A 23703-nucleotide genomic window follows, 5' to 3' on the forward strand; every position below is an offset into this window, starting at 1 on the left:
TGGTGTTGTGTGGCATAAAAGCAGGCCCTTCAGCCCAACTTGTCCATGTTGACCAATTTGTCCTGAATCCCTATAAACATTTCCTATACATGTACCTGTCCAAGTGTCTTTGAAATGTTGTTGTTGCACCTGCCTCAACTACCTCTTCTGGCAGCTTGTTCCAATCTGTGGAAAAAGTTGCCCCTCGGGTTATTTTAAAATCTTTTTCCTCTCACTTATCCTATATTCTCTGGTCTTGATTCCCCTATCATGGGTTTAAACAAAAGCCTCTGCTTTCACCCTATCAATTCCACTCATAATTTTATACACCTCTATAAGATCACCGCCTAGCCTCCTGCGCTCTGAGGAATATTTGCTAAATGGAGAGAGAGAGAGAATCCTGATATCAGAGGTGCAAAGGGACTTGGGAATGCTAGTGCAGGACTCCCAAAAAGTTAATTTGCAAGTCGAATCAGTAGTAAGGAAGGAAAATTCAATGCTAGCATCTATATCAAGAGGACTGGAATACAAACACAGAGAAGTAATGCTGAGAGAGACAGGCAGCATCTCAGGAGAGAAGGAATGGGTGATGTTTTGGGTCGAGACCTTTCGATTTAGACCAGCATCTGCAGTTCATTCCTACGCATGTAATGCTGAGGCTCTAAGGTGCTGGTAAGGCTCCATTCGGAGTTCTGTGAGCAAATTTGGGTCCGAGGAAGGATGTGCTGACTCTGGAGAGGTTTACAAGAATGATTCCAAGAATGAGTGGGTTAGCATACGATGAGTGTTTGACAGCACTGGGCCTCTACTCGCTGGAGTTTAGAAGGTTGAGGGGGGGATCTCATTGAAACTTACAGAATAATGAAAGGCATAGGTAGAGTGGATGTGGGAAGGATGTTTCCACTGGTGGGAGAGTCTAGGACCAGAGGTCATAGCCTCAGAATTAAAGGCCATTCTTTTAGAAAGGAGGTGAGGAGGAACTTTTATAGTCAGAGGGTAGTTAATCTTTGGAACTTGTTGCCGCAGAGGGCTGTGGAGGCCAAGTCAGTGGAATTTTTAAGGCAGCGATAGACAAATTCTTGTTTAGGACGGGTGTTATGGGGAGAAGGCAGGAAAATGGGATTAGGAGGCAGAGATCAACCATGATTGAATGGCGGGGTAGACTCAATGGGCTGAATGACCTAATTCTACTGTAACGTGAACATGTGGCTAAAGTCTTAAATTGCCCATTCTCTCCATGTAGCTAAGACCTTGTATATTGGCCACACCCTCATAAATCAAATTGCTTATAATGCCAAGCCTTTGCAATTTATGATTGAAAATGTCCAGATTTACAATTGGAACCCAATATTCTGTTTAATCCAGATTTCCATTCACCTCAAAATCCATTCCCTGATATGTATTGAGATTGCCCAGTACTAGGTTCATGGCAATTTCTTCCATTCACAGCTCTTTATTTCTGTGATAGCAGACACGACGATCTGCAGATGCTATTTTCCAAAATAAAAGACACAAAGTGCTGGAGTAACTGAGCAGGTCAGGCAGCATCTCTGCAAGACAGGAATAGATGGCATTTTCTGGTCAGAATTCAGACTGATTGGTGGGGGCAGTTTGGGTGGGTGGGTGTAGAGAAAGCTGGAACAGAGGTGTGGGGGGGGGGGGGGGGGGGGACAAAGCCAAGCAAATGGTAGGTGAATATAGCTGCCACCTATCACTTGCCTGGTTTTGTCATGCCCCACCTCTCTTCCAGCTTTCTTTCTTCTTCCAAAATCAGTCAGAAGAAGAGTCCTGACCTGAAACTTTGCTTACCCATATCCTCCAACAACACTGCCTGACCCACTGAGTTACTCCAGTACTTTCCGTATCTAGTTCTGTGGTAGTGTTAGGTATAAACAACTCTTTTAAAATCTGTGCCATTCCACCCAAATATCTTGCAATAATTTTCTATTTTCGACACAGCATACCACTTTGTTTATATCGTACCCTGCATAGGAGAGCAGAAGGTATGAGTGTGTGAAAATATATCACGTTTTCTAACTCTCCACTTTTCTTTGCATCTATTTACTTCCTGGAAATTATTCATTACCTGACTGCTTTAAGCATGTACATATAGTCATTTTTATTTCTAATATTTCTGAATATATTTTATTTAATAAAAATAGAAGCATTAATATTTGTTCTCTTGCAGCTTTTTGTGCTGCAGACGTTTGTGAGAATCACAGCTTTGTCTAGCCTGAAACTGAAAATATAGTGATATTTTGGGTCCCTGTCACACAGGAGGCTTGGTCCCCACTCAAAATTCCATCACTCACCCATAGCCCCAACTGCACAGGCACAGCTCATTTCCCCTCATCATCCCTAGCACTCTCCCCCTCCTACACCCTCCCTCTTCTTTCCCCTCTGCTCCTCACCTCCCCAATCCCTGCCTCACCTCTCTTCCCCTCCTTTCCCCTACCCTCAGTCACTCCCTTCCTCCCTCCATAACTCCTCTCCCCTCCCTACCCCTTTCTATCCCTCTATTCCCCATCTCCCCCGCTCCTCAACCCCTATCCCCCCCCCCCTCTATCCCTCCTCACCTCCCTACCTCCCCCACTTCCCCCCTCCTCTCCCTCTATTCCCCCTCTCCTACTCCATTCTCCCTCCTCACCTCTGTCCTCTTTTCCTTCTCCTCCTCCTCTCCCCAAATCCATCCCTCACCTCTCCCTCCCTCTCCTTTCCCCTACCCTCAGTTGCTCCCTCCCTCCATAATTCCTCTCCCTCTACGCCCTCTCCTCCCCTCCCTCCCAGAATCTCCTCTACTCTCTTGCGTGCCCCGGAGGAGCATCAGCTGTCGGCGCCCTCAGAGCCTGACCTCGGTTTGGCCTGGAAGCACCAGCAGCTACAGCCGCACCGGTGTGTGGGCGGGAGGGAGGGGAGGGGGGAGAGTTCAGAGAAAAGGTGGGGGAAGAGGGGGGTATCATGGGGTAGAGGGCAGGAGCCAGGGAGGAGGACCAGAGGGGTAAGGGATGGAGCTGCGGAGCATTGCGATGGCGGTGTGTTTGGGACTCGCAGCGGGCACTGGATGCTCTTCTCCGTCGGGATCAGACTCTCCGCATTCCGTTTGGCGACATTGCTGGGCTGCTGAGCAGGTCTGCTTCTGGTCCCTCCGCTTTCCTTAGCTCCAGTAAAGACGCATTAGCGCAGGAAGGGGCTGACCATCCCGGGGAGTTACCAGGGAAAGAGACTAATCCGTGCGGCGTTGGAAGGCAGGAGAAGAGATCGATCTGCGTACACGCGGTTTTTAAGATTTTTAAACCTCGCTAACTTTGACGACATTCAACCAATCGGAACGAAACTTAGTACACTCGCAGCATAGGAGAACAGTGAGTGAACTGGCGAAAAATCGAAGCGCTATCACAAACCGTTTTTGCACGAATAGAATGACCGCCAAACCGGAAGATAACAAGATCAGAGTTTTAGTTATAGATAGATAGATAGATAGATAAAATCAAATGCTTTGAAGCAAAGGGAAATAAATTTCTTGTCTTTGTCAAGAAATTGAATGCACCTCTTGGGCATATTAACCAATGGATGAATGTCTGGCTAAGGAATGCTACTGGAAATATCCGGTATTGAACAAGGCCCAAGCCAGCATGTACCCTGTGTAGTTCATATGTTCATAAGTGACAGGAGCAGAATTGGGCCATTTGGCCCATCAAGCCTACTCCACGATTCCATAATGGCTGATCTATCTCCCTCCTAACCCCATTCTCCTGCCTTCTCCACACCCGTACTAATCAAGAATCTGTCAATCTGCGCCTTGAAAGTACCCCATGACTTGGCCTCCGCAGCTGTCTGTGGCAATGAAGTCCACAGATTCACCGCCCATCTGATTCCCATTTCCATTCTGTGTCACTAAAGTAAACTGTGAAAAGGTCATTAGTGATGGGAGCAGAAAGAGGCCATTTGGCCCATCAAATCTACTCTATTATTCAATCATGGCTGATCTATCTCTCCTTCCTAAGCCCATTTTCTTGCCTTCTCCCCATAACCCCTGATGCCCGTACTAATTAAGAATCTATCTCTGCCTTAAAAATATTCATTGACCTGGTGTAAAGCAAGAACTGCATGCTGTTGGGCACTGCTGTTAGTCATACAGCACAGAAATGGGTCCTTCTGCCCAGCTTGCCCATGCTACCAAGATGCCCTATTTAACCTAGTTACACCTTCCTGCATTTGTCCCATATTCTTCTAAACATTTCCTATTCATGTACCTGTCCATATGTCTTCTAAATGCTGCATTAGCATGTTGGTATGCTCCTTGAGGATCACCTAACTCCCTTAAGTAATTACTGGATAGTAATCAGTGAATAAATTGTGACGATGATGGAAATTAGCTCAACCAGCTTCTTTATATTATTTACACTTTAGATGTTTCAGTCATCTATGTATGCACATTGAGCAAAAACAAATCTACTGTACCAGAAGTCTCCTTTGGAACTGATCTCTGCTATAAATCTCTTTTTTAAATACATCACGGAGCCAGAAGAAAGGCTCCGACTGCCGGCCTGCTGACTTTAACATCATGAAACCGCGGTCTGCAGAGCTTCTAGCAGCAGGCGTGGAGTGGACGTTACCATCCCGGAGCCAGGGACCCCTTGCCGAGGATCACAAGAGAAGAGCTCCGACCGCTGGCGTGCCTGTGGCCTATAACATAAAGAAGCCTTGGTCTCCGGTAAGAAAGTGGCCGATTCGGGCACTCCCGTGTTCCATCCGTCCCGACGTCGGAGCTTCGATCATCCCGACAAGACGGCTTGCACATCGGGCCGTCCTTAGCGGTGACTGCGGAGGGTCAAGCCCCAAACACGGGTGAACAAAAGGAGGAAGACTGACTGAACTTTATTGCCTTCCATCACAGTGATCACTGTGGTGGATATTTATGTTACATTCTATCATTCTTTTAATTGTGTTGTGTTCTTTTAATTGTATGGCTGCATGGTGACTCAAATATCACACTACCTTAATTGGTGCGTGACAATTAATGTGAATCTGAATCAGAAAAAAATGATAATTTTGCATTAAACATGAGGGGATAATATATATATATACTTTTTATGCAAGACTATGGATATTTAGCAATGGAAATGCTTTTGTTATATTATGAATGGTCTAGACATTACCAAATTGCACTTGTTTCCTTGGTGATGTATAATGAAGTCATTGAAGTGTAGCAAATAAATATAACAACAGCAATATTCATCTGTTTTTTTGACCAACTTGGATTATGTCAATAACATTATCACTTGTAATATTCCAATGCTTGCTTTGGTCAGCGGTCATTATGAATCAGTTCATAAATCTTGTATGTAGTTTTCAAACATACTCCATTAAAAGTGATCTGTCTTTCAATCTTAAGGGTTCTTTTCTGCTTGGTTTTGTGTAATTGGTGTTCCTCACCATAAGCTGCATTGTTTGCATCTGTTACAGGAAAATGACCATATCTGCTTTATGATGAGCAGATATGGATATTGGATGGATGGATATAGCTCTATGGATATTTGGCACTAAACATGTCATTATGGCTTTTTTTTATTGCATTGCACTTGTTTCTGAATTGGCGATGTTCACAAGTTTATAGGAGTAGAATTAAGCCATACGGCCCATTGAGTCTACTCCACCATTCAATCATGGCTGATCTCTGCCTCCTAATACCATTTTCATGCCTTCTCCCCATAACCATTGACACCCGTTCTAGTGAAGCATTTGTCTATCTCTGCCTTAGAAATACCCACTGATGGCCTCCATAGCCCAATGTGGCAATGAGTTCCACAGATTAACTACCCTCTGACTATAGAAGTTCCTCCTTTCTAAAAGAGTGTGCTTTAATTCTGAGGCAATGCATTCTGGTCCTAGACGCTCCCACCAGTGGAAACATCCTTTTCGCATCCACTCTATCTATGACTTTCATTATTTTGTAAGCTTCAACTAGATCCTCCCTCAACCTTCGAAACTCCAGCAAGTAGAGGCCCAATGCTGTCAAGTGCTCATATTGTCAATATTTTGATTCTTGCTCCGTGAGGAAGTAAATTGCACATCTCGGCAATGCTCAAGGAAGATTTTTGTTCTTTTCCCGTTATGCACAAGCTAATGTTTATTTATATGAGTGATGGGAGACAATACTTGGTGGTAAGTGCAGCCATAGATAAAGTAACAGGACCATTTCAAGATGAAACGGGGACCTGCATCATCTGGCATTGGAAACCACTTTAGTTTAATTAAATGTGGACAGAAAGTGAGAATTCTGGAAGCGATACAACACTTGCCACCCACAACCAGGTCTAGAAGATAATTTCAGAATAAGAATGCAAGTATCTCAAAATTTGCTCCTATGCTTTGGAAATTACACTTGTACCTTGCACATTTGTTCCTGCTCCCCATATAAGGGCCTGTCCCACTTTCACGACCTAATTCACGACGTCTATCGAGTTTGCCCTTGACTTGTACTCACACCATGGTCGTTAGGAGGTCATAGGTAGGTCGTGGTGCTAGTCGTAGGTACTCTTGGCATCAAGTAGGTCGGGGCGTTTTTCTAGCCTGATGAAAAATGTCCACGAGTAAAAGAGGTCGGGAATTAGGTCGTGAAAGTGGGACAGGACCTTAATAGTGCTGCTGTGGTCTTGAAGGTTCTTTCATGTGAAGTGAATGCTTAAAATATTTTACGTGCAAGAATGGGTGTATATGCTAGGCTTCCGCCTAGTTTTCATAGACTAATTATTTTGTCAATGGAGACGAATCTGCAGCTCAATAATAACTAAGTTATTTTTTATCATAATCAGTTGGTCTTGAGGTCTAGTTATAATTCTACATGTGGGTAGACAACCTGAATGTATAATGACAGATGCACAAGTATTTTCAATTTGCTGCCTGCAATGTTATGCTGCTGATTCATGTCTGATAAGAGAGTTGGACCAAGTTCTAGTTGTTGGTGCCAGCACAATACAATTTGTGGAATCCGAGTTAATGTTATGGCAACTGTGACACAATGAGAACAGTTAGTATTTTAAAAGTGTTCACTGTTGCCACTGGTTACAAAAGCATTTCTACTTGGTTTCTGTGCAAGAGATTCAATCAAAAGAATCAGTTTATGTAAACTAGACAAAGTTTGATTAATTTTACATTGGAAAATACAAACCTTTACATAACATTCCACCATTCAAAAATAAAATAGTGCTGCCTCTGCTGCAAATTGTCTATTCCATTGCAGGACAACAGCAGATGCTGTATGTAGAAACAAAGAACTGCAGGTGCTGGTTTACAAAAAAAGACAGTGTTGAAGTGGCTCAGTAGGGCAGGCAGCATCTCTGGAGGGCATGGATAGGGAACCAATCAGGTTAAGACCCTTCTTCGGACTATTCTGACTACACTCAGTCTGAAGAATGGTCCAAACCCGCAACATTGCCTATCCATTCCTGCCTGACCTGCCAACTTACTCCATCACTTTGGGCATTATTCTGTAAATCAGCACCTGCAGTTCCTTGTGTACATTCACCAATCAGTCCTCCTTGCACTGTGACAGGGATTTCTCCAGAAATCTAACCATTAATGTCTGTTAGTTTTTGCAATTTAACAGAAGAAAGAATTGTATTTTGTCATTATTTCAACTAAATTTGGCTATATATAATCTTTATCAAAATTGAGTTTTTGACTATTGTTGCTTACAATAGTAATTTTTATTCTGTAATTTTCTGTTTGTGATTTAACAATGGTGGCATGTTACAAATTGATCTTCATTGGTATATTCCAAGGAACAATATTGGTAACTGCTATCGTACTGTTCCATTTTGTACTTTAGTTAAAGCAACTTTGGTTTATTTAGAGTTACAGTGCGGAAACGCGCCCATCGGCTTACCGAGTCTGCGCTGACCAGTGATCCCCATACGCTAGAACTATCCTACACACGAGGGGCAATTTACAATTTTATCAAAGCCAATTAACCTCACTATATGTTTTTGGGATGTGGGAGGAAACCAGAGCACCCGGAGAAAACCCACAGTCAGCACCCGTAGTCGGGATCTAACCCAGATCTCTGGCATTGTAAGGCAGCAACTCTACCGCTGCGCCACCATGTCGCCCTTAAGTGTGTATCTGCAAAAAGATCATAATGTGTTTAAGGGTGCCATAAGGGTGATTATCTTTGTCAGGTTGCAGTTCTTCTAGTAACTGCTCTGCGTCATTTTCAAATGATTGATTCATTCTACTGTATTTTGCAAGCAATTTACAAATCTAGATTGTTTCACTTTTAATTCATCATTTAAAAACTACACGCAGAAAATTAAATCACTTCCAATGTAATGCTTTTTTCTAACTTTTTTGAAAATATCCAAAGGACTGATCTTCGGTCATTAGTCTAGTATTACAGTAAAGGTATATATTTTTAAATTATTTGGAAAGTGGCACACCCCATGTACATTTTCAAGAGAGAGTTAGATTTAGCTCTTAGGACTAGAGGAATCCAGGGATAAAGGGATATGATCACATTGAATGGCGGTGCTGGCTCGAAGGGCTGAATGGCCTACTCCTGCACCTATTTTTCTATGTTCCTAAATATAAAGAAATGCTAGACTTTTGTGTATGCCCAGAAATCGACAATGATCACTTGTCTTTTAAGGACAGGCTTCCAATGATTTTAATTCGGTTTAAATTCCATTTGGAATATTTTGGAGGACCAAGAACCAATGAATTGTATCTTGGGTTTGGTGAATCTGCTTGGGCATTGCCTGACATCCTGTGGCAGCATGAGAAATCTTAACTTGCAAGCTGCATTGACACCTTGCATCTCTGGGACTGTTTAGCGAGCCAAACATGGGCAGCTGGGACTAGTGAAGTTGGGGCATCTTGGTCAGCATAAAATCATGAAAGGTATAGATCAGGTAGATGCACAGAGTCTCTTCCCCAGAGTAGGGGATTCAAGGACCAGAAGACATAGGTTCAAGGTGAAGGGGAAAAGATTTAATAAGAATCAGAAGGGTACGTTTTTCATACAAAGGGTGGTGGGTGTATGGAGCAAGCTGCCAGAGAAGGTAGTTGAGGCTGGGACTATCCCAACGTTTAAGAAATGGTTTGACAGGTACATGGATAGGACAGGTTTTGAGGGATATGCGTGGGCAGGTGGGACTAGTGTAGCTGCGACATGTTGGCCAGTGTGGACAAGTAGGGCCGAAGGGCTTGTTTCTGTGCTCTCTGACTTGGCAGACAATGCCGTGTGAATCACTTCCCTATTATCCTTTTTTTAGGTATCTTTTGATATTCAGATGTTCGGAAGGTTCACTTAATATTTTTATGCTGAGCAAAGCACTTTTTGAATTTGAAGCTTCATGTGAAATGATTAAATTGTGCAGAATATTTGTGTAGAAAAGCTCAATAGAGATGAATAAATTGTACGGCATATAGTTTAATTCCAAGCAAACAGAGAGATTTTTTAACAATTGAAACACAGCTGCTGAAGCATATCTCTTCATTTTGAATTCTCAATTTAAGGCTGCTCTTGAGTGAATCTCTCCATAGTGTCTTTCAATAGGGAAGCATCATTGGCTACCTTTGCATGAAGTTGCAGAGGAATTAAATACACTTGCAGGCATTGCGAGCTTTAGTATACTTTGACCACTGTCTCCTATGGACACTAAGGCATCCACTAGGGTTAATCATACATAAGTTGCAACTTAATTACCAAATGTATTATTGCTAATGCAAACTTAGTCCTACACTGCAGAAGCAAATATGCAAATATTGCTTGAAGCTTAGTTTTGACCTTGATTAATATGGGTGTCGGGTTATGGGGGGGGAAAGGCAGGAGAATGGGGTTAGCAGGGAGAGGTAGATCAGTTATGATTGAATGGTGGAGTAGACTTGATGAGCTAAAAGACCTACTAATTCTGCTATGATAGAGAAACCATGCATCACATCAAAAACAGCCACAGGAATGCAGACACAAGGAACTGTAGAAGCTGGTTTACCAATAAAGTGACAAAGTGCTGGTGTGACTCAGCAGGTCAGTCAGCATCTTTGGACAACATCGATAGGTGACATTTTGGCTCGGGGGGGGGGGGGGGGGGGGGGGGGCTTCTTCAGACTGATTGTGGTAGGGGAGTGAATTCTAGAATTCTAGAATTTGACTTTAAACTAAATTTAAAGTAGCACTTTCTTCCCAATAACCCTTTCTGGCTTAATCCCTCCCTTCACCACCTCCAGTTTAAATTCCAGTTGGAATATTTTGGAGGACCAAGTAACCAAGAACCAAGAACCAAGAGGGGTTGGGGTGTTACGTAGGGGGACTGAACTGGATTGTATCTAGGTTGATGTGAATCAAGTCTGACAGTTTAAATGGTGACCTGCATCCTATTTCCAGAATGCCTCCACATTGGAAAATGGCCAGGCACTCTTTGTCAGTAGCAGGAAGGTAACTAGAACCATTTTTTGAGCATCTGCTTGAGCACAAGTGCAGTCCTTGTTCACTTTGACCAAGATGAAGCACTGAATTTCTGCAGTTAGTTTTCACCTGCAAGCATGCAAATCAAAATTCTGTAAATGAAGATCAATATCCCATCCAAGCTCAGCTGATCAATATCTTTGCTCACTTTTTTATTGGTGTTGAAGTTTGGGCCACCATTTTCAAGAACAATGTAAAGATGCCGCACTGGTTCAGACAGGCCACTGGCAGTGGTGTGACTGATCAGCTGGTCTTTGTGCTAAATAATTAAGTAAAGCAGCACATGTGTTCATTTTCATTCAACCCTCAAAGGAAGTCTCTCCACACACAGCTGTGGGATGATTCCTTATGCCAGTGCCAGTATCGGTGTCATAATACAATGTCAAATACTGCCAGTGGAGATGGGGTTTTGGCCAATTCCCAGCACTGCAACGAGTCTGAGGAAGGGTCTCGACCCGAAACGTCACCCATTCCTTCTCTCCAGAGATGCTGCCTGTCCTCCAGTTACTCCAGCTTTTTGGGTGTATCTTAGGAATTTTGCAGTAACTGTCACAGTGGTGCAGCGGTAGAATTGCTGCTTTACAGCACCAGGGACCTGGATCCGATCCTGACTATGGGTGCTGTCGTTACAGAGTTTGTATGTTCTCTCTGTGATTGCATAGGTTTTCAGGGGGTGCTCTGGTTTTCCACATTCCAAGGTCGAGCAGGTTTGTCGGTTAATTGCCTTCAATAAATCACCACTCGCGTGTATGCTGGGTTGCGGGTGATTGTTGGTCAATGTGGAACCAATGGGCCGGTTTCCATGCCGTATATCTGAATATCTCTGTATACGTCTCTAAACTTCACAGTATATCAGCAGCTCCGTCAGTATGTTGCCTCTCGGAATATCATGACCCGATTAGCACTGGTTCCATTAGCAACCCTGTTCCTACGGCTGCATCCTAAGTGCTAAGCGAAGTACCAGTGCGAGCCAAATAGGTGAATAAAAACAAACTATGGCTAACTATTCACACATTTAGTTTTTATTAAACACATGCCTGAGCTCAAAATGAAAACACTCACTCAGAAAAACTCGGCAGATGAATTTGGCAATGGAAAAATGATTTGGCAATGGAGGTGGTTGTTTGAATTTGGGTTGGAGTGATGCTTGAAATGCCAGTGTTGATCTTTGATACTTGTCTCTCTCAATTGCAGAGTGGTGCAGAAAATAGGTCACTGAGGAAATATAGGGCAAATCCTTTGGAGAACTTGAGTGCATTGTCGAAAGTGAGAGTGTGTGCATACACGTTCTTTATATACGGATGTACACTCCAGACAGCTCTTTATATTTACGGATGGGGACCCTTGGCTTCCATGATCATGCAGTTGTCAGCTGCAGAGTGCAGCTGAGACCAGCCCTCTTCCCTGGCAGTGATTATTAACTTTGGCTTCACTTGCTATGTATTTTCTGAACAGAGTTGACTGCGTGCATGATGTTTGGCAATCTCCTTGCTCACATCAGCTGTTGGTATGACATAACCAATGTGCAATTTGATAATAATAAAATGGATGTGACATTTACACTTCAGTGATTCAAGAGCAATGAGTCATTAAAATGACACGCTGAGGTGAACAAATAACATTTTTAGTTTGTTAGGGGGTGAATTTCCACTGGCACTGCTGAGTATAAAAATATAAACTGAGTTTGCCTTCTGAGTATAAAAATTGCACATGAATGGGAAGTAACGTTTAAAAAATGTCATTGAGGGAAATGTAATCCATGGATAACTTTGGCCTTTTCTGCTTAATATTTTTAGTTTCAGGATTTTGACTGGGAGTGATGGCAATTCTACATGGATCTGCCACTGTTTCCCTGCAAATGAGCCTTCAAATCCAGGATTCTGGTGTAAATTTGCTGGCTAGTCTGCTTTAGCCTTGAGAGATACAGTGCCCACTGAGTCCGTGCCGATTACCGATCATCCCGTACACACTAGCACTATCCTACACACCAGGGACAATTTACAAATGTTATCCAAGCCAATTAACCTACAAACCTGTACATCTTTGTAGTGTGGGTGGAAACCGGAGCACCCGGCGAAAACCCACGCCGTCACAGGGAGAACCTACAAACTCCGTACAGGCAGCACCCGTAGCCAGGATCAAACCCGGGTCTCTGATGCTGTAAGGCAGCAACTCTACCTCTGCGCCACGGTGCAGTGCAATTTTCTTCTCAACTGCACGTCAAGATTAGATTGCTTGCAACAATTTATTTGCCTACTGAGGCTGCACCAGGGTAGATTTGCTCCTGGAACTACAAATGTTTTTGTGCAAGGACAGAGACGGAACAGGGGGGACAAATATAATTCTTAAGTAACTATTTTTATTTCATTAAGTTTAGATAAATGTCTGTGATTGTATTTATGCAGTTATATATTTTGATATGTTTTAAATTTTTAATTAGTGATTTTTTTAATCGTTTAAAATTGTTTCAGAATATCAAATATTTTGAACTTAATTTTTTTTAAATGGGTTTGACAGTCAGTTTCTAACTGTTTTGTTGGGAATGCGTCTTTTCCTTCCCTTCTCCCTCCCCACATGACAGCATTGATTCATTCCTGTTGAACTAGATAAAATATCGAGAAATTTCCATTTGATTTTTGGTACACAATTTTTATACAGAAAGCCTAACTTTGTCATGATTTATTACATTTAACAATCATTTATCAGGTGTTGATTTATCGATTTATCACCATGTAAAAATTAATCTTCTTCAGCATAATGTCATGTGATTAGTGTTGTAGGTGGAACATGCATTCTGCCCCGAGTGCTATGGCAGTAGTGAAAGATTATGTAAGATTAGCAAAGGATTAGATAGAGCTCTTAAAGTTAGCAAAATCATGGGATATGGGGAGAAGGCAGGAACGGGGTACTGATTAGAAACATAGAAACATAGAAAATAGGTGCAGGAGTAGGCCATTCGGCCCTTTGAGCCTGCACCGCCATTCAATATGATCATGGCTGATCATCCAACTCAGTATCCTGTACCTGCCTTCTCTCCATACCCCCTGATCCCTTTAGCCACAAGGGCCACATCTAACTCCCTCTTAAATATAGCCAATGAACTGGCCTCAACTACCTCTGTGGCAGAGAATTCCAGAGATTCACCACTCTCTGTGTGAAAAATGTTTTTCTCATCTCGGTCCTAAAAGATTTCCCCCTTATCCTTAAACTGTGACTCCTTGTTCTGGACTTCCCCAACATCGGGAACAATCTTCCTGCATTTAGCCTGTCCAACCCCTTAAGAATTTTGTAAGTTTCTATAAGATCACCCCCTCAATCTTCTAAATTCTAGCGAGTACAAACCGAGTCTATCCAGTCTTTCTTCATATGAAAGTCCTAACATACCAGGAATCAGTCTGGTGAACCTTCTCTATACTCCTTCTATGGATTGTGGAAGATCAGCCATGATCACGGTGAATGGCAGTGCTGGCTCGAGGGGCCGAATGGCCTACTCCTGCACCTATTGTCTATGACCTTGTGGTAAAAGCATTGAGTAAATTTCTAACAACTAATTGATAAATCCAGTCAAAGCTATGTGAAATAAATTTGTAGAGCAGAATTTCATAAGGGGATCATCACTTAGTTTAGTTTATTGTCACATGTACAGAGGTACAGTAAAAAATGTTGGTTGCTTTCTAACCATCCAGTGGAAAGACGATATACGGTTACAATTGAGCTATTTGCAGTGCACAGATTAATGGTAAAGGGAATAACGTTTAGTGCTAGACAAAGCCAGTAAAGTCCAAACAAAGATAGTCTGAGGATTTCCGAGGAGGTACATAGTAGTTCAGGACTGCGCTCTAGTTATGGTAAGATGGTTCAGTTGCCAGCTAACAGCTGGGAAGAAACTGTCCCTGAATCTGGAGGTGTGTTTTTTCACACCTCTATACCTTTTGCATGATGGGTGAGGGAAGGCGGAGTGGCCAGGGTGCGACTCGTCCTGCATCCTGAAAAAAAAAGTCAACGTTCACACTTTTTCCCCTCTCGATGGACTGGGCTTGTAGCTGCTGAGTATTTCCAATATCATCTGTTATAATTACAAATCTCTGAAATTCTCATTAATTTGCTTTTGTGTAGAGTACACCAATAATACCAAATGGCCATATTCTGCACTTGGCAGCACATGTGATCTTTGCCGAGTCATTCTTTTCAAATGCTACAGATATGATGGCAATGGGAAACAAAGGAGTAATTTGTTGATGTGTAGGAAGGAATTGCAGATGCTGGTTCAAATCGAAAATAGACACAAAAGCTGGAGTAACTCGGTGGGTTAGGCAGCGTCTCCAGAGAAAAGGAATGTGTCCGAAGAAGGGTCTGGACCCAAAATGTCACCTATTCCTTTTCTCCAGAGATGCTGTCTGACCCTCTGATTTGCCCCATCTTTTTGTGTCTATCGTCATTTGTTGATGCTGGGTAATAATGCATTAATGTTCAATTTAATTTATTGTGCATTGCAGGCCATGTTCAAATTGGTTAGTTGTTGTGGGCCAGGGATTAATTGTGTGCCATCTTGCTTCTGCCTGACACATTTAATGATGCGGGTAACTCTGGGAGGAGGAGGCATGTACTGACAAACTGGTTTTATGTTATTTTATGTGGCAGTGTTTGCAGCATTACTTTTGGAACCGTGCTCCAGATCGAATTTGAATGCTGGTGGATATAAAACTGGCTAAGATTCACTAAATCGCCCTTGTGTTGTGGAATGAACTAGATTAAAAATGACACTTTAAGCTGTCGTATGCATAGCCACAGGGGGAGGATATGCGCCAAGACAAAAAAAACGAAATTCCGGAGGTTTAATCTTCTTTGAAAGCAGCTCTCCATTAATTACAGGCATCATACTCCTGCTGTAAAGATCATTTACTTTGTATGCAGGATATCTCTACGTACACAGTATGAGCTACATCTCTGCTTCCTCTCTCTCTCTCTCTCTCTCTTCCATCAGTGCAAAGATGGGCATGGCAGAAGATCGGTTGATGTCTTGTTCCCTTGATCCTTGCTGTGACAGATGACCAAAAACTTTCATGCATAAACCTGAAGTGCACCACTCTACTGGCTGAAATATGCTCCTCTACTTGTTACACTACGCAAGGGGCCATTTGTCCTGTTGGGTCTGTGGGAACAACCTCATCAGTCTAATTTTCCTCCAATATATTCCCTCGCGTGTCAATAAACTCTTCTTGCCCGTATTCAATGCTACACAGCTGCTTCCAGCATCAATTTAAGGATAAACAAAAGGGGAATTGTGGAGCCTGAACTCTGAGGGGAGAATAAGCGTTTGTCAATAATTCATTTCAATGGTTCAATATTATCATATGTACCAAGGTATAGTGAAATTCTTCTTTTTTATTTTGCATGCAGTCGAGTAAATTATTACTGTACATAAACACAATCCCAGATTTAGTACAACGTGTATTGAAATACCCCACTGAGACCATATATAAGAGCCAAAGATAGATACAAAATGCTGGAGTAACTTAGTGGGACAGGCAGCATTCAGACTGAAGAAGGGTCTAGAGCCGAAACGTCACCATTCCTTCACTCCAGCGATGCTGCCTGTCCTGCTAAGTTACTCCAGCATTCCATAATATTCCAGTCCAGCATTCCAGTATCCCCCTTCTCTTCCCCCGTCTGCGCTGAGGCCTAATGGCGGAGCTGGCGGCCTCCAACCTGCGACCGACCTCGAGGGTCCAGAGGTAGAGCCAGCCAGGACTCACCAACACGAGGCTGGCCGTCTTCGAGCTGTGGCGACGTCCGGGTAGCGGCACGACTCGGCGCTTCGGTGAGGGCGAACGGTGCGGGGCTGAGACACTCCTGTGCGGCCGGCACGGCTACCGGCTGGAAGGCGCTCCCGTGTGAGCAGCCCGGTGCGGGGCTGAGATGCTGCCGTGTGGGTGGCCTGGCTATCGGCTGGAAGGCGCTCCGGTGAGGGCGGACCGGCTCCCGGCTGGAAGGTGCTTCCGTGGGGGCAGCCCGGTGCGGGGCTGAGACGCTGCCTTGTGGGCGGCCCGGTGCGGAGCGGAGACGGTGCTACGGCGGCTGAGGCGGCGTTCTGGCGGCGGCGACCTGGATCCGGGGCTCGGCCGCGGGCCAATGGAGGACAATGTCGGGAGCTCGCAGGTCACAGGCTGGTGCCTGTTTTCCGGAGCACCCGTTGCAACAGCTGCGGGCAGCTTCGACCACCCCCCGGGCCGCGGAGCTTGAACCGCGGGACTGATGCCATCGCCCGGTGGGGTATCGCCTCGGTGCAGAGGGAGAAGAGGAGGGAAGAGACAGTAACTCTAAGACTTTTGCCTCCATCACAGTGAGGAGGTGTTTGGTGAACTCACTGTGGTGGATGTTAATTTGTGTTTATTGTGTTTTGTTATTATTACATGTATGGCTGCAGGCAACAGCATTTCGTTCAGACCGAAAGGTCTGAATGACAAATAAAGGATTCAATTCAATTCAATTCAATAACCAACAAAATTGTAGGTCGTTGGAGTGTGGGACGAAACTGGAGTATCCCAAGAAAGCTCATGGTGTCAAAGGGAGAACAAACTTCGTACAGACAGCACCCGTAGTGAGGATCAAACCCGGGTCTCTGGTTCTGCAAGGCAGCAACTTTACCGCTGCGCCACTGTCGCCCTGATAGGTGATGTTTCTTTTTCCATGGGTGCTGCCTGGCATGTTGCTGTTTTCACCATTTTCTGTTGTTCCACAAATCTATTGGAGACATTTTATAGGTATCAGATGCAAATTGTTCAAGCATGAATACATCATTAAAACTGCCTTGCCAGCGAGAATTGAGAATATCAGAATGTATCACTCTTCAATGATTTAAGCATTTGAATCCCAGTAGTGGCCACAAATATCAGGAGTTTGGGAAATTATCTGGCTGGCTGCCTCAGGAAAAACATCCACATTTTTGGAAACAGTCTTTTAATTGTGCACTGAGATTGACAATCATAACAGGGCTGATGTCTTAGTGCCGTCGGCAGTGAAGCAAGAATAAATCATAAGTCCTGCAACTTGAGCTATAAATGCAACAAGATAATATTTCCTTAAGGTTTTTATTGCCTGGAAACAATGCTGCTAAAACAATATCCTGTACCTACTTGAAATCTGAAATGCATTAGAAAATGCTTGAGGTCCATGGGTAGCAAGTCGGGTGTTATCTGTGGAGAAATGGGTAATTAATTTCAATGCAGAGTATTTCTGATGGCATGCCCTTGACTTAGCATGTACTTGCTCTTTAATGCTCTGCCTCATTTCCCCCACCTCCACCATACTTATACACATACACACAATCCACTATGAGTGTTCCTGCCTGTTTGGCTGAGAATTTTCAGCATTATGCGATGAAATTATTCAACAATTTGGAGCGTTTAGAAAGACAACCTTCGTGTTGAAGGGATATTATCTTTTCAATTGATCCGTTGAGCGATGAGATGAGTAATTGTTAGAATGAAATGTTGAAACCATTAGAGGTAGCATTAGCACAATTCAACATCTGCCATCTTGAACACTTTTAATCTATTAATGTCACCAAGAGCATTTTAATAAATTGGAAACTATTGAGATCTTTCCAGGTTGCTCTACTGATCAAAATGATATTGGAGCAAAATCATGCTCAGTCACTTTTCATTTTTAGTTTAGTGATGATACAGCGTGGAAACAGGCCTGTCGACCAGCGATCCACGCACGCTAATATTATCCTACACGTACTAGGAACAGTTTATTATTATAACCAGCCAGTTAGCATACAAACCTGTGACTCTTTGGCATGTGGGAGGAAACGGGAGCACCCAGAGAAAACCCACACAGGTCGCAGGGAGAACGTACAAACTGTGTACAGAGAGTACCCGTGGTCGGGATCGAATCCAGATCTCTGGTGCTATAGGGCAGCAACTTTACCGCCGCTGCACTACCCTGCTGCCCTCTTGAGTCACTTATGACTAGAGCCAGGATGTTTAGGCACTAAAAAAACTCTGAAATTGGCAGGCAAAAAAGCATAATAAAACTACAAAAAAGGCATGAAAAGGGCATTTATTGACATAAAAAGGCATGTATTTCCACCACCAAAATACGGTTTAAAATGATAATATAAAGGTATACTACATTAAATGACCAAAGTTGCCTGGTTGCACATAATTTAGCAATGTTACAAAATTTTGAGATTTTAAAAATCAAGTCTGTAATTTATCCCATCAGATAAAGCATAAAAATAAGTTTAATTTGACACCTAATTCACTTTCATATCTCAAGTATTTAAAAAGTTATGGCCATTTTCATACTGGGAAATGAGCATCTTGTTCCCTATTGATTTTCTATGGACATAACAAAAAAGCTGTGATCGTGAACAGTCAAAAGCCCATAACTTTCTTAAAAATTAAGAGAACTGAATGAAATTTTCAGTTATCATAGATTGAAGCATTCTGAAACAAATATAAAATAATCTTACTTGGATGACCTGAAATTAAAGCATATAATTAGTTAGTTACCTAATTGTAGCTAATTTCAGACTTCAATTACTAGATCTAAACATCTATCCATTTCTTAATAAATGATTAACATTTTTAAATAGCCTAAATGTCCAAATAATATTCACAAATAATTCACAATAAAACATGATTTTTAAATCTCATTTACATTAATTTATAGGCCAAATGGAAGGAATTTAGTGTTTAATTGCTGTAAATAAATGCCCATTTAAATCCGCTTTCCAGTGGGTCCCTGTGGAACGCGCTGGTTTAGAACGTTCACATTGCGGTAGATTTGTGCCCCAAATGCCGAGAAAAATACTGCGCGATATAATGGGCCCAAATTGAGCTACTCGCAATATTAAACTTTGTATAAAGGGATCTTTAGAAGCCCTTTTTAATGTAAAAATATACAACCTAACTTCTGCTATTTGCTTTATGGGACCCTGCGGTTGCTGGCGGTCACGGGTTTAGAGATTGATTTTTAAACTACTATAACTATTATTCAAGGCCTTTAAACCTAATAATAGCTTTTGCGACGGGGTCTTCCAGCGATTTTTCGTTAATAATTAACTAGGCTGAACATTTTCGATTGGAACAGCTTAGAGAAAATCGCGTTTTAAACCCGCCCCCTCTAAACGGCGCCAAAATCGCGCACACCCTCAGCAGCAGATCTTCAACGACGCTTCAGGTAGGCTTTGCAACATACCTACATAATTACTAGCATTTTTTCCAAATTATCTGGTGTTAAACTATGCCGTCTGTCAGACAGATTATGCTTCAGCTGTGAAAAACTTCTGTCTACCTCAGCTGAGGTCACTGGTGCATATCCGAAACAAGCTACAAACTCTATATTCATGTCGATATCTTGTGCATTACAACTACCTTTGAGAACTTTAGCTATGTTTTGTATTTCTTCAAATCTTTGTTAGCTAAAATCACTCTCTCACATTTTCCTTGTATGTCTTTACCTACATCGCCCGGAATTTTACGAATATCGTCAGTTACTTTGTTGAAAACCTGCAAGTTATTCACTAATGTTTCGCCACGTTTCTCAAGGGAAGTAATAGCTTGTGGGAAGTTTGCAAAATTGGAAGCAATAAACGCAAGATCACGGTGGAGGGATTTTTTCTGCATGATTTCACTGACGATCCTGACTGCAGCAGATTCTTCTTCTTCAAAATAGTATACGATTTATTTTATCTTTACAAAATGTACAGCATAATAGAGTACAGCAGAGAGCCATGTACCCACCTAGTCATAATGGGGTGAGGAGGTAGCGGAATCTTGGGTGCCATTTCCTTGAACAACTGCACATGTGACTGTGCTTTGAGGAAGATTTTCTTGACATTGGAAACTAGGCGATCGACATTTGGAAACAAGCTATGTACGTATGTGCTTGGTAATTCTATGAAGTCCTTGAGCTAAGCATGTCAAATGCAACATTTTGGGGAATAAAACTTTAAGAGCACGAGCAGCTTTTTTCATGTACGGAGCTGCATCAGACACAAACAGAAGAACATTCTCGTGTTTTATACCTTCTGGCCAAAATACAGCAATGAAGATGTAAACAACTGAGCATTATAGTTGAGCTGTTTGACTTCTCCAATACTTCCGATGTCAATACTCCTTTGATGGTTGACTTGCCTCCAGTGTACCGATGACCACATTGGCAAAATATGTCCCCATGTTGGCTCATCTATTGAGATCCATATTTCGTTGCATGCAACTTCATCTCTACTTTTCTGCACAACATTGTTGAAGTTGCTGGCAACATAATTTTTCCGTAATGATGACTCGCTTGGTATATGTTCCTCTGTGTATTTCTCTAAAAAAAACTCAGAGATTTGTTTTCCAATTTCCACAGTGGAATTCCAGCATCAATTAATGCCTTGCACAGATCACTCAAACGCAGATTTGCGACTGGAGCCAGTAGTAAAGCAGTGAGGAGACAAGCTTGGGTTTTTGCTTGGGGAGTCTACACCCCAGTGGTATCAATTGCTCTAATTTTAGATAGCCCTTGTCTTCTCCCTCTTCCCCCTTCCCAACTCTCCTACTAGTCCTACTATCTCCACCTCTTCCTTTCTTCCCCCCCCCCCCCCCCACATCAGTCTGAAGAAGGGTCTCGGCCCAAAAAGTCGCCTATTCCTTCTCTCCATAGATTCTGCCTCACCCGCTGAGTTTCTCCAGCATTTTTTGTCTACCTTCTATTTTTCCAGCATCTGCAGTTCTTTCTTAAATAGATCTTGGAGAAGACTGAACCAGTGGCAATGGCACAAATGAATGAACGACTGACGGTGGCGCCCCTGGTTTTGCCCCGGTGGTGGAATTTTCTTGTAAGTTATACTATGATAACACGTTAATAATAACTTATTAATATTAACGTGTTGACATAGAAAACGTCATTGTAATCACAGTACAACTAGAGAAAATAGCACGACCTTTAGCAAAATGGCAAAAAAAGACTGATTTAGGCACTCGATTGTGAAAAAGGCATTATCCTGGTGAAATCATCAAAAAAGGCATGAAAAGGCACATGGCATTTATGGCAAAATCCTGGCTCTACTTATGACCTAAGCATGCCTCGTGCACCAGTGCTGCAGTTGCATTTACCTTTTACTGTGAGGAGGTTCCCAACGATCTTCCTTTGAAGCAGAATGGTGAACAGTTGCCATTGCCTATGCCTCAGGGAGCAGTATCTGAAGTTTAACCGTGAGAGTGCTTTGGTGGCTTGCTGGCAATTGTACTCTCACACCTTTTTAAAAATATATTTCAGAGTCTCCTAAATATCAAGTATGTAAAAAAACAAAACATACGTTCAGTCAGCCTGGGAAGGCAGTCCATCTAGGAGAGGGAAAACTCTGATTTAAAACCTCCATTGCCTTGTGGCCATATCCAGTCATGGAAAAGGCTCCTGGAGTAAACCCCAAGAAAATTCGAAGTTGGAGCCCCTAAGGCAGTTCGTTGTTGTCTACAACCTCGCTCTGGGCAGCTCCTGCAACGGCGCTGTTGCCAAACTGTAATGGCCCTGCTGTTCCTTTGGATCGATCAGCGACGTGGAGAGGGGGGACGTACTGCATGGGCAACAGCCTCTCCTCCGTATGACATCGCCCTGGCTTGCATCCGACCACACATCACCTGCAGACTAGGATGCATCACCCATGGTCAGTCATGATCGAGGGGGGCATATCTTGCTGTTTAACCAATTGGATATTTCAAACACTTTATTTGTAAGTGGTCCTATTGAATTAGAAAAGTTAATGGTTATAGCTAAAGGATAAAACTGATAAGATTATTTCACTTGTAACCAATATGACATAATTTATTTCAAACTTAAGGACATGGTTTATTGACAGGTGGGAAGCTGGAGACCACAATGATCAACGAGTGGAAGATATCCAATCTACATAACTCATTAAGCTGTCATAGGTTCAGAAAAACAATCAAAAATGGTGCTGGTTTACTGACCTATCAATAAAAAGACAAAAATATAATGTGGAAATTATGCATCAGCTATACTATCTACTAAAACTTCACTTGTAATGGTGTTCCGTTTTGGTACCACATCTCGAAAGGATTTGCTGATCATGTACAATGTAACATGGACTCGAGGGGGCTAAATTACTAGGAAAGATTTGGAAATTAAAAGACAGGCACTGCTTAGATTGATGTTGGAATTGATTACAGTTTTTCAAGGTTTTACGTTGAACTTTTCAGTTTTTCACCATCTCTTCTGTTTCTGCTGGTTGGGAAGTCTGAGTTGGTGGTTGAGTTTAAAAATCCAGCAATGAAGTTAGAAAAGAATCCTGCATGTTTGACAAATCAAACTTTCCTTCACAAGTTACAATTGCTGCATGGTTAACTGTTCATTTTCAAGCTGAGCTTGATATTCTTTAAGAATTTTCACTGGTGGTGTGTTGAATAAGGTCACGGATTAGCTAAATCGGGAAGTGGTTTGAGGTGTAAATGGTCCATTCTGTCATGTGTTCCTATGATATGAATTGATCCTTTAGTTACAAAGTAAAGGTTGATTTTACATATTAGTGCAACCTACATAAGTAAAGATTAGTTTTAGACTTCAGGATAAGTTGTTTATTATCCCTTTTTTTGATTTATTTTGTTTGGATTTTTGTCACTTATATAACACTTCAGCCATTACTAATATTTACAGACATATGGACCAAGAGCAGGCCACACAACTCTCTGAGCTTGTTCCACCAGTTAATCGGATCATAACCATGGCTTCACATTCTAGTCTATGTACGGTGAACTTTCACGCTTTGTTTATCAAGAATCAAGCCGTCTCTGCCATGAATGTATTCAGACTCCGTTTCCACATGGAATGGGAACAAATTGACTTGTGTTGATGTTGTGGAATATGTGATCTCTTGTTTTTGATTTGAGATTCTTGCACAAGAAGAAATATCTTCACATTTAACCTCTGAAAATGATAAAATACTGTTGGCTTTTCTCATTAGGGTGCAAGAAATCGCAGAGAATTATGGACGGAGGCCAGCCCATTACATACACCAACCTCTCTTCCATTGACTCCATCTACACTTCATGCTGCCTCAGCAAGGCCATCAGCATAATCAAGGGCCAGTTTCACCCCAGTCATTCCTTCTTCTCCCCTCAGGCAAGAGGTACAGAATTGTGAAAATGCATACCTCCAGATTCTGGAACGGTTTCTTTCCAGCTGTCATCAGGCAACTGAATCATCCTCTCATCAACTAGCATCTGTCCTTGCCTCAACAGGCA

At 42.5% G+C, this 23703-nt stretch overlaps 1 long non-coding RNA gene across 1 annotated transcript; it reads right to left on the reverse strand.

Annotated features, from left to right (window-relative positions):
- Positions 1 to 243: 243 nt before the first annotated feature.
- On the reverse strand, positions 244 to 23484 carry LOC116973208. The gene is made up of 3 exons (XR_004412020.1): positions 23474 to 23484; positions 7780 to 7789; positions 244 to 355 (listed from the first exon to the last, which is right to left on the reverse strand). It is a non-coding gene; the product is annotated as an uncharacterized LOC116973208 (long non-coding RNA).
- Positions 23485 to 23703: the final 219 nt, after the last annotated feature.

Source organism: Amblyraja radiata, chromosome 5 (assembly GCF_010909765.2).
Source record: "Amblyraja radiata isolate CabotCenter1 chromosome 5, sAmbRad1.1.pri, whole genome shotgun sequence".
Lineage (NCBI taxonomy): Eukaryota > Metazoa > Chordata > Chondrichthyes > Rajiformes > Rajidae > Amblyraja > Amblyraja radiata.